The 12,287-nt window shown below is 46.8% G+C and overlaps 1 pseudogene; it reads right to left on the reverse strand.

Moving 5' to 3' along the window:
• Positions 1 to 11,203: 11,203 nt before the first annotated feature.
• LOC117887501 lies at positions 11,204 to 11,780 on the reverse strand (annotated as a pseudogene).
• Between the last annotated feature and the right edge of the window lie 507 nt (positions 11,781 to 12,287).

A 12,287-nucleotide genomic window follows, 5' to 3' on the forward strand; every position in this document is an offset into this window, starting at 1 on the left:
TATCAACATATTAACAATCAATCAGAAATGTATCATTATGGCAAAATGAGCTTATGTATTCAGAGAAGGATTGGTCCTATCTCTCTGTCTGTTTAATCACATAATCTCCTTTTATCTGTCATATATGTACTGTACACAACCATGCACAGAGAGGGAAGAATAAGAGTAATCAGCCAAATTCTGAGATCCTTTTTCAGCCGGGATGTGACCAGATTTACACTGGATGGTGTATGGAATGCCAGGTCAGTGCCCCTAACGGCACTTTTACACCAAGGTTAGACCTGAATGACCCCAGATTAGCAATTTACACAAGCTTTTATATCATCAAATCTTAAAACTGTAAGGCTAGAAGGGACCCCAAGAAGTCATCAAGTCCAGCCCTCTGTGCCGAGGCAAGACTAAATAAATCTAGAGCGGCCCTGATGGGTGCTTATGCAACAAGTTCTTAAAAGCCTCCCGTGGTGGGGTTTCCAGAATCTCCCTTGGCCACTTATTCCTGATCTTAACTAACCTCGTGAATTCAGTTCAGACTCTTTCAGAAAGAACATCATCAGAGTTAATGTCAATGGAGCTAATCCACATTTGCACAGGTCTATCAGAGATGGAAATCTCACACTTACATGTCTGTTTCACTCACTTTCTCCAGGCTGCCTTTAGCCACATTTGGATATTTCGATGTATTGACCATTGGCCAAATCCTGACCCCTTTGAAGTGTGTGGCGAAATCCCAGGGACTTAAATGGGATCCAGATTTGGCCTCAGTTATCCAGAATCAGATTTTCTTTAGAAAACAGTGGAAGAAGTTTCTCTTCACAAAAGCATTGTCACCATAGCAAAAATGGCACATATTTTATTTATTTATTGAGATTTTTTCCTTCAAGTAATATAAAAAAAATTTAAAAATAATTAAAGTGACATTTACTCTGATTTCATTTGATGTTTTTGCACTTAAAAAAGTGAGAAAAAGTGAAGGGAACAAAAGAAACTTTCTTGAACTTCTTAATATTTCCCCAAATTTTTTCAATGGAAAACAAATAAGTGAAAAATATTTTTTTCCTCACTTTCTCCAATTATTCCAGTGGGGAAAAGGTGGTAAAGGTAAAAACCTGAAAGTAGGAATTTCTCTACTGTTTTAACATATTTTTAAAAAAATTGTCTGAATTTTCCCAATAGTTTATTTTTGTTTTGAAACTTTTTCCGAAAACTAAAAAACATAATCATCCTAAATGACATTTTTCATGATTTTTTTAAAATTTTTGATGAACTCCCATATTTCAACAAAAATATATTCCATTAAAAATAAATCAGTTTATAGAAGAAAAGGTTTATTTTTGCTGGATGGGCTTTAAAAAAGCTGGTTGAGGTTTTTCAGAGCTGCCAAGTGTCTTTAGATACCCAATTCCCACCAGTTTAATTGAAATGACTCCAATTCCCACCAGCAGAAGATCGGACCGTAAAAATTATGAACTGCCCTAGAGCTTGGCTAAGGCAGAGCTCAGGGTGCCCAGTGCTGCCTTGCGACCCTCTGCAGAGTGGAAAGTGATTAAATGGAAACCTCTGAAATCTCAATTCCCATCAGCTGAGGAGCCAACCGAGTGAGTTAGTTAGGGTCTGATACAAGCTAACTGCTTAGCAGCCAAGATTTCTAGGTGATCTAAAATCCATGTACTGAATCACATTGTCTTGAAAATGGCTGTGTCTCTTTGATCTCTGAGGTAATGTAAGTGGAGCAAATTTGGAATCACTTGGTCTAGGAGTTCCTGAGACATAACACCCCAAAATAGAGGACTTCAGAGTGAAACACCGCAGTTCTCCATGGCTTGGCTCCTGTTTTGGTTTCAGACGGGTGTTGATCTGTATCTCTCTCTTCCTAAAATAAGGATGCTGGTTGTACAATGCAAATTGGTACCCCCGGGCTGGCCTGAGGTGATGTCTGTAAGACACAAACCATGATTCCCCTCGGAGACGACTCTACAGTATTTGCACAGACTGGCACCCCCAGCTGGGCTGTGCCTCTCAGCTAGACACAGAGCAGGAGCCGGGGTGTTGGTGGGAGAGGTGCAGGGAGACACTTGCTTTCCATAGCTTTCCTCGGGAACGGACAGCAGAAGTGCTCTGGAGGGAGACAGCGAGGCAGGCACCAGTTGACAAGAAGGCAATTCCTACAGCGAATGGGCTGAGGATTTCAAGCTCATATCTCAGATTGATTTCCTTCAGTAGGAACGTACATACCAGGACAACAAAGAGTCTGGTGGCACCTTAAAGACTAACAGATTTATTTGGGCATAAACTTTCGTGAGTAAAAACCTACCAGGCTGGCTCATCGGCCCCTTTAGCCACTCCTTGCTGCCCCGGTCATACCTCTGGGTCCATCAAGCCTGCTGTCTCCCCGCCTTTCCCTTCCACCCCAGATCAGACCTCTGGGCCCATCCAGCCCACTAAACCCGGCTAATCTGGTAACCCCCAGATATCTGTTGCACCAGAACAGACCCATGGTCTGGATAGTGCAGCCACCTATTGGGCCTGATGTTAGACATGCATCCCTGGAGCACCATTTCACACTGGCTGCCATGGAGGCTCAGGTGGGGCTGCGAGTCAGGACTGAGGGGTACCGGCAGAGGTGTTGGTGTGGGGAGCCCAGGGCTCATGGCCTGTGTTATCCCATCCTCAAGCTCCCTCCCGACAGCTTTCCCACTGTCCCAGAATCCTTGCAGAGGAGTGAGGAAGTGATTTGTCCTTGTCTTACTTCCCCTCCCAGAGCTGAGAGAGAACCTAGGAGTCCTGGTTACCAGCTCCCCCTGCTCTAATCACTAGATCCCATGCCCCTTCCAGTGCTGCTCTGGGTACCTCAAACTAAGAGGGAGACTTCAAACCAAGAAAACTTTTGTCTTTTTTTTCAAGCTGGGGTTGCCAGCTGAGTAGTGGCTCAATATTGGAGCCAGAGCCACAGCGACGAGAGGTGAAAGACCCAGATACTGATGAGATATTTATGGGGAAGAAGCAAATGGCAAAACAAAGGAGGGGCAAAAACACCGACAACACGTACAGCTGGTGTCTCTGCTGGGCTCTGTTATAATTATCATAACATAGATTGCATTTAAATGGGAGTGGGGACTAGTGGGGTGCGGTTCAGTATCTGGCTCTGGGAAAGGAGTGGGGTCTAGTGGGTTGGAGCAGGTGGGACTGGGTGCTTGGACGCCTGGGTTCCCTCCATAGCTCTGGAAGAGGAGTGGGATCTCATAGGTTAGAGTAATGGGGCTGAGAATCAAGGCTTCCAGGTTCCATCCCTAAACAGAGCAGGGACTTGTAGCTGGGTCTCCTCCACCCCACAAAACTGCTCCAACTCCCTGGTTGTTCTGGCTTCTCCTTGTCAGCTGAAACTCTCCCTGGTGTGGAGAAACCTTCCCAATTATGTTTTTTGTTGGAACCTTTCCAGTGCCTGGAAACAGTTTGGTTTTGACAAAATGACATTTATGTTCATGGAAAAAAAGTTTTAAGGATTTTTTTGGGACCAGCTTTAAGTGGGCACCTGAGGTCAGATTTGTTACAGTATTTAGGTGCCTAGTGAGATTTTCAATATCATCTAGGCAACAACACCCATTGAAAGCAAAGGGAGTTGGGCACCTCAATGTGTTTGAAAATCTCACTAGGCACCTAAATACCTTTGAAATCTTCCCCTTAAACATCTCAGAAAATCTGATGCTAAGTCACCGTGTAGTAGAGCAGAGAATGCAGCCTGGGTCTGCTGAGCACCCCGCTAGCTCCCTACCTGTTGGACCAGGTTGTACTAATGTAGATGGAATAAATGGGCCAAAGGTGCTAAAAGACCCCAGTCACTGTCAAGCATTAGACATGTTAAGCGATGTACAGGTTTGGTATCCAGAGACCTCAGCCTGCTCAGTGCCATGGCAAACACACCATGAAACATGCCTTTAACCTGTTATCAAAGACAAGGAAAGGGAGGAAAAGCAGCTAAAGCATTTGAAATGTAAAGCATTCAATAAGGCTTCATTTGAACAACATCCCTCATTCCCCTGGCCTTGAGCTGGGAGAGTTTTAGAAGGAAAATCCCCCTCATAAGACAGTCTTTTAGATGGTATCAGAGATGGTAATAACTGTCCTTGCGGGGAAAAGAGAAGTTAGCTGAGATGGGCTGGAGCTGCTGTCGTCGTAGATGCTGCTATTGAAGTTCGATTCCATTTCATCTCGGGTGGGGTTTGGGATTCATCTGGAGTAGGTGGGGGGTGACAATGTCCTCTGGGTCCCTCTCTCTGGCCCGGTCTGGCCAGGACATCTCTCAGGATCAGGAGAACGAAGAGCTGGAATCGCAGGGATGGGATTTGTGGCAGATCTGATGGTTAATCTGGCTCCAGTAGCTTCTGTTGTTCTTCCTCATTTTCCCCCCAAAGTCTTTTTCTGGAAGGACCCCAAAGGGAGTGATGGGCGGAATAGCCCATCCGCTCGCTATTTTGTCCACCAATTAGGCCTAGTTTCCAACACACAATTTGGGTTCACTGATTTCCGGCCCCACACTTCTCTTGTTTACCAGGCATGATCTTAACATAGACCTTGAGTGATATCAGAAGGATATTAGTCCTGTTGGGCTAATTCAATCTTTCCGTCTCTCTTTCCCACCTTTTCCCATCAACCTTTGTTATTGTAGGTTGTTGTAACAACTTAGGAACTTTCATACGCTTTTTACAGTTGAGCTCACAAAGAGGGTGAATTTGTCAATCCACTTATCACACCACTGCCCTTCCTCTGCCTGTAGATGGACCTCCTGGAGCCGATGAGGGGGGAGAACAGCACCTCGGTGACCAAATTCATCCTCCTAGGTCTCTCCAGCAGCCTCCAGGAGCAGCTCATCCTCTTTGGGGTCTTCACAGCCATCTACCTATTGGCCCTGAAGGACAACGTGCTCATCTTACCGCTAATCAGTCTGGACTCCAGGTGCCACATACTCATGTATTTCCTCCTGGGCAACCTTTCAGTGGTGGACATTGGCTACACCAGCTCCACCATGCCCAAGATGTTGGCCAATTACCTGTCACAGGAAAAGTCCATCTCATGGGCTTTCTGCCTCTCTCAGATGTTCTTCTTCATCTCCTTCGGGGGGAAAGAGTGCCTGCTGCTGGGGGTCATGGCCTATGACTGCTACGTTGTCATCTGTCATGCTCTGCACTACGGCACGTTCATGCTGGGGGTCTGGTGCCACTGGGCGCTTAGCTATTGTAGGTCACATGTCTGTGCCACAAACACATATTTGTTTCAACAAATCCCTAGGGACGCCCATTGGGCATCAGCTGTAGATAGCAGTGGATATGGATGACGAGACAAGCAAAAGGATCTTTTCGGAACCAACATGTTTTTTTCTGGACAGGAGCTGAATTCTGTGCCTGTCTGGGTTCCCCTCACATTCACCCCAGAACCTCTCCATAAATGCAGCACAAAGACGGATGCATCCATTTGCCTCATAGGAGGCTCAGTGAAATGGCCTGTTCATCTTAATGAGCTATTCTGAGCTGAGTAAGAATCACTCCAGGAGATGGTACAGCCTGAAACAAGTGCTCAGAGAGGTGTGAACTGTTTCACTCATACCAGCCACGCCAGTGCCAGCAGAGTTTCATGGTCTTGTTGGTGCATGCTCCACATGTGCCTCTTCTCAGCTTCACACCTCAAGGGGTGGTGCTTCCCTATACCCGGCACACATGGGGAAGGGTTTAAGGAGACGGGTTCAGACCCCTAGAAGGTCAAGGACAAAGCCTCCGAGATCACGTGAAGGGAGCAGGGAGGGTTGGAACCCCATAGATGGGTTGGGAACCCCCAGATATTGGTACAGACATGGGAGGGGAATGTGGGACTGTCAGGTGCCCCTGTCCCCATTTTCCCCCAGGCTGCTGTCACTCACCCTCATGTTCCCCTTCCCAGTGCCCCACCTCTCCCCATCACCTCACACCCAACCCGTCTCCTATACACCCTCCTCATTTATCTTCCTTCCCATAATCAACCCTCCTCTCACGGCCCCCAAAACACCTCTCTCCCTTTCCCACCAACTCTTCCACCCCCAATAATCCCACCTCCCAGTGAGCGTGTGCATGGGTTATTTATTTTCATTTCAAAAATAGTTTCAGCACCTTCTCAATATTCGGCTGTGCTCAAGGGACAATTCCCCAAGATTAGAAACCCTTCCACAGAGGCAGATGTCACCTGCTTTTAGTCACAGATTTCTGCCCACGGTTAGATTTTAACTCACGGGGCCTAGGTTTGTTGGCCAGAACATTCTCCTTTCAGCAGCTATGGGGCTGCGAATGAGAAATAGCTTGCAACCAGCTCCTCCTTTCGCCAGGCACATGCACAGTGCAATTTGTTTGGCACGACTCCAACCACTTCAAAGGCTGACGCTCCTAACTGAGAACTAAACTCTGTGGCTGGTAATGCTGTCACTTTATTTTCCCACGAGGGCCAGTGGGTGGATTGCACTCTGCTGAGCTTTGGGGTCCCTGGTGTGGGGATCTGAGCCCCGGTTTGATCTCTAGCTGTGCACAATAAAATCAGCACCAAAATGAACCAACTGTAAGAAAAGTTAGAAATACTCCAATGCAGTCAACTGATTTCCCTCTCAGTCATCCTGGTGTAAATCAGGAGTAACCCCACTGGAATCAATAGGGCTGACTTCCCAGTCACTCATCTCATGGTAAGTCCATGGTATTATGGTGGAGTGTGTCTGGTTTCAGGGTGAGGAGATTCAGGACCATTGACTCCAGCCTCTGCCACATCCTCCAACCCCTGAATGCTCTTACACTAGTCCCCAGGTGTCTCCTTCCCTCTGCCTTACACAGCTCAGACCCCCAAACATCCCCCTCCCCTCTCACAACCCTTCACCTCACAAATGCTTCCGGGCCCCGTTCTCTGAGATTCCCCCTCCCATGGCCCAGAGCCAATTCCCCACCCAGAGTTCCTCGCTCAGCTTCCTCAGAAATCCCTGCTGAACCCCTCTGCTCACCAGTCCCCTCTTCTGCTCAGCCTTACTCCTCTGATATGACCCCAGCCCCAGGGAACCCCCCACTACGTCCTTCAGTCCCACCTCCAAACACCAGACATTCTCTCCTTTGGCCAGCCCTGGCCACCACTTCCTTACCACACCATTCTCCTCCTTCCATTGTCTGGCCCTCTCTAGAGCTGGGGGAGGGGGGCTTTCAGTCCCTCATCCCATTTAGTCCATCACCTCTCAGCCAAGCCTGCCCAAGGAGGGGAGTAGGGAGCTCCCATCTGTGCAGTAGGTCCCTGTCTGCTAGGAACTGCAGAGAGACCCAGTAACTCAAGACATCCAGCAAAGGGACACGACAATGGCTGTTGGAAAATACAGTGATGGGGGCATGAGAGAGAGGGATAACTAAACAATCCTGGCAGTGGGTGGAGAGAGAGAGAGAGAGATCACCAATGATTGCTGATACTGGAAGCTTGAATGCATTGCAAGCTGGGAAAAATTCCTGAAAGACCAGCACAGTAAGTTTGCCATTTCAATTAAATATGTTAGAGTATTAATATACAGGGCTAATTTAAGAACATAAATTTGAATTATGTTTGGAACTCTTTAAGACCTTTGCTATCAAGTCAATCAAACATCTAGAGCCTATCAGATTTTTTTTTAATAAAAAAAAATAAAAAAAATTGGGCTTTCATAGAATTCCCCAAAATCTCTGAATGTTCATGTTTTGGCAAGTGAGAAAACAAACATTTTCAGCTAAAAATTGCAGAAAACTGATTTTTTTCTTCCTAGATCCACCCAAAAAAAGCATGGGTTTTCAGTTTTCCTATGTATATATATAAAGTATCAGTGAAATATATTTGAGGATACCTGAGATGTACTGTGAAAATTTGATTAATTGAAAACACAATTTTCCTTTGAAAACAATTTAAGCAGAAAATTTCTGACCACCCTTAAATGGAAACTGAGCTTTAAGACAGACTGGGGAATGCAAATATTGTCCAATAATACGATCATTTCAAACCCATACACTCTATTGCATCCCTTTTTATTTCTGTTTCAGAGGGGTAGCTGCCAGATAGTAAAACTGAGTAAGTAGGAAAGCTGATAGCCCACAGAATTTGTCTTGTAGACTAGTGCCTTTAAATTCAGGTTGAGAGTTGAACCAAGCAGCCAAAACCTATCCTGACATGGAGGGCAGGTGGACTTCAAGGAGATCAAGAACAGGAGACCTTGTGTCCAAATGGCAGCCAGTACCTGGATGAGTGGGGTTTTCAATTCTGCACTGCACACTGGAAACACGTTTGCAATAATCTTATGTGGAGACAATGAGATGGATCAGTTCTTCTGTGAAATCCCCCAGCTCCACAAACTTACTTGCTATGACTCAAATCTCAGTGAAACTGGGACTATTGCCTTTAGCGTGTATTTAGCCTTAAGCTGCTTTGTTTTTATAATTGTGTCCAAATCCCTAAGTCCTTCTTTTCACCTATAAAGCAAGCGCACTTGTCCAAGGCAATGTGTCTGACATGTAACCTGGAGGAAAAAGACAGGAGGTTGGTCTAATACCAGAGATGTGGTTTTTTAAGAGTCCTGAGGTGTTAAACGCAAGTTCCCAAGAACTCCTTTAATTCCATTAGGCCCTACTCCAGAAGGGAGCCACAATGTTCCCTGTTGGACAATATAGCCGCCACCAGTGCCTCTGGGTCAGAATGCAAGAGATTCAGTTGGTTGGAACATATTTCTGGTAGAAGAGGTATCTAGGAAGCCTTGCAGAAGCTGTTTGGGAGGGTTGAGCATGGTGGGTTGAGATAACTGGCCATTCATTTGGTTTTAAGACGGATAATCCCCTTTTGGTGTGGCTTCTCCCCTGTCTGGTACTGAGAGAAAACCAGACATGGTTTAATCCAGTATCACGAACTAGGGAGGCATGCAAGGTCACAATGGTGGGTGACGCCACAGCTTTCCTAGAAATACCAGAATGTCCAGTATTCGGGGAATGCGTCAGTGGCCAACCAAGTTGGGGGAAGAGCGGAGCAAGATTTTTTTAAAGCCATTGGCAGATTGTATGACTCAGCAAAAAACAAAGGAGCATCTGTCACAAATAGGCTGAGGAAACCATTTCCAAATGACAAGTTACTTTGATCAACTCTACCCACCTGAGCAGAGAGCAACACACACACCCCTGCCCAGACCATGCACCTTTGGTCTCCAGGGTGCAGACTGACTAGGAATGGGCATGCCTGAGAGGATCTGGGAATAAACCTGCCACTGCTTTCACTAAGGAGACACTCCCCTATTAGGTCTGACTCCCACTGCTGTTCTCCAGTAGCTTGGTAGGCAACGTTGGCCTCTGATGAGTGCAGGAATAAGTCTCCTGAAGTTCTCAGGCCACTTGCGCATATGCGAGGGTCACCATCTCATCTATGCTGGCACCAGGGGGACTCAACCAAAGACATCTAGGGCCCAAAGTATAAGCTAGCCCCCTATTCTCTAGGTGGGGCACAGAGGGGCCTTATAACATGCACAGCCCATGGGTGGTGTTTATACAGTGACACTGCATAGCTGCAGTGCTCAAAGGCTTCATCTGAGCTTGAGTCACCTCCTTCAGCCAGGAGGACAGGGCGTCACAGATAGTTGTACTAATGCAACACCATGGACTCTACTGGAGTTTATTCTCTGTTTGGTCCCTTCTCCTCTTCCCCTCCATGAACATCCGTAAAGTCACAGAGTCATAGAGTTCAAGGCCAGAAGGAACGACCAGATCATCCAGTCTGACTTGCTCTATGCCAACACCACGTGGCACCCGCAGCCCAAACCCAACAACTGAAATTAGACTAAAGTGTCACAGCCCTCAGGAGACTAGACAGTTCTGTGCCATTGACAAACAATAGGAGAGACCGAGGGGCACCAGTACCCAAGACCACGGCAATGGTAGGGAAATGATTGAGATACACCCAGAAAATCCTGGCAAGTGACCCACACTACACACTGTAGAAGAATGCGAACCCTTTATGCCCACTCCTCCCAAGATCCCTGCCAATCTCACCCGGGGGAAAATTCCTTCCTGACCCACACATGGCAATCAGTTAGAGCATGTGGGCAAGACCAAGCCAGCCAAGCTCCCGTGTGAGAGAGAATGGCTCAGTGCCACGTCAGAGCCCTGGCACATCCAAACCAATGGCCCATCTCCAGCTAGGGCTGCCCCGATGTTTCAGAGATTAAAAAAAACTCCTCCCAGAATACACATGAGTGCGGGTGGGGTAGGGGTGCGGGCAGAGGAATCCCTTCCTGACCCCTGCCAGTGGCCAGATGAAACCCTGAAGCTTTTAGGACCATACGACATATGCAGCAAATGAGCCTCAAGGCTGTTGAGCCCGGCCCCCCACCATCACAAGCAGCCCCATCATACAATCCCACTGAGCTATGTGTCCCTCTTGCTCTTTAAACTAATTCAGTCATTTGCCTCCCACAACTCCTATTGGGAGGCTGCTCCAGAACATCGCCCCGCTGGCGGTTAGAAACCTCCTGTAATTTCTAGCCAGTGTCTCCATCTCTCACAAGCCCAAATGTACACCTAAGCCAGGCTAACACAGTCTGGCTCCTTGTCCCCCTCTAGTGGTTCGGCCACAAATGGTGGTTTGTAAGACAATGGGCCCAGTCCCCAGCTTGTGGCAATTGATATACAGCTCGATTGGAGGCAGTAGTTCAGTTGCGCAGATGCTGAAAATTGCTTTAGCGCCACCAGAGTCGATGGAACTACACTGATGTGTTGCAGATCTACCCGAAATCTCTTCTCACCTACCCCAGTCTTACACCAGTCTGACTCCTTTGGTTCCAACAAAGCCACTCCTGATTTATGCACACAAGCAAGACAACTTCAATCATTGTTTTCAGTGGCTATGGAATGGGTGCATGTGGCTAAGCAGTGTAACGGATATTGTTTTGGCACAGAATGAAAGTCTGATTCCTCGCACACACACACTTTACACCCATTTAACTCCACACCTGGACTAGATTTTCTCCTGGTAAAAGTCACTGCAGTGGCAGTGACATCAACAGAGTTTATCTGGATTTGCATTGGTGCAACTGAGATCAGAATCAGACCTGTTTGTGTTCAAGCTGTGTGGTCATGGAAATAAGTGACATTAATGAACAGGTACTATGTGAGCAAACTTTAATTAGAGAAGGACATAAAAATCAATGCTTGGTGAATTACCTACACCCAGTCAGTCTCCTCAGGGCAGCTTTCATCTCCTTGTTCCTCAGGCTGTAGACAATTGGATTCATGATTTGTGGCAATACGGAATAGAGAACTGCCACCACAAGATCCAGAGCAGATGGGGAGCTGGAGGTGGGTTTTAGGTAGGCAATGGCCCCAGTGCAAACAACCAAGAAGACCATAGTGAGGTGAGGAAGGCAGGTGGAGAAGGCTTTATGCTGGCCCTTTCTCAGAGGGGATTCTGAGCACTGATTTGAAGATCTGAACATACGACACAATGATAAAAACAAAGCAGCCTAAGAGTAAACACGCAATGAATGCAAGTACCCCAACTTCACTCAGATATGAGTCAGAGCAGGAGAGCTTGAGAAGCTGGGGGATTTCACAGAAGAACTGATCCACCATGTTTCCTCCACAGAAGGTCAATGCAAACGTGTTCCCGGTGTGTAATACAGAGTTGAGAATCCCACTGATCCAGGCACTAGCTGCCATTTGGACACAAGCTTTGCTGTTCATCATTCTCTCATAGTGCAGTGGTTGGCATTTGGCGACATATCGGTCGTACGCCATGATGGTGAGAAGGGAAAAATCTGCTCCCAACAAGAAGAAGAGGAAAAAGACTTGGGCAACACATCCAGCATAGGAAATGGACTTGGTGTTCATGAGGGAGTTTGCCATGGATTTGGGAACGGTGACACAGATGGATCCAAGATCTATGATGGACAGATTCATCAGGAAGAAGTACATGGGGGTGTGAAGGTGGTGGTCAAAGGCTATGGCCATGAAGATCATAAGATTCCCCACCAGGGCTACAAGGAAAATCACAAGAAACACCACAAAGTGCAAAATCTGCAGCTCCCGAACATCAGAGAATCCGAGGAGAAGGAACTCGGTCACGGTGGTTCGGTTGGACATTTTCTTTCTCAGAACAACGTGTGATGGTTGCAGAGAGAGGGAGAAGAGCAAGAGACAGGTTTAGATCATTAAAATAACTCTCCTTTTGTGAAAACCACCTTAATTTCCATGAGTCAGACCCTTAGCTTGTGAAGACTGGTGTAATATGGGAATGAAGATGGA

The sequence above is a fragment of the Trachemys scripta genome, chromosome 14 (genome assembly GCF_013100865.1).
Source record: "Trachemys scripta elegans isolate TJP31775 chromosome 14, CAS_Tse_1.0, whole genome shotgun sequence".
NCBI classification, from domain to species: domain Eukaryota; kingdom Metazoa; phylum Chordata; order Testudines; family Emydidae; genus Trachemys; species Trachemys scripta.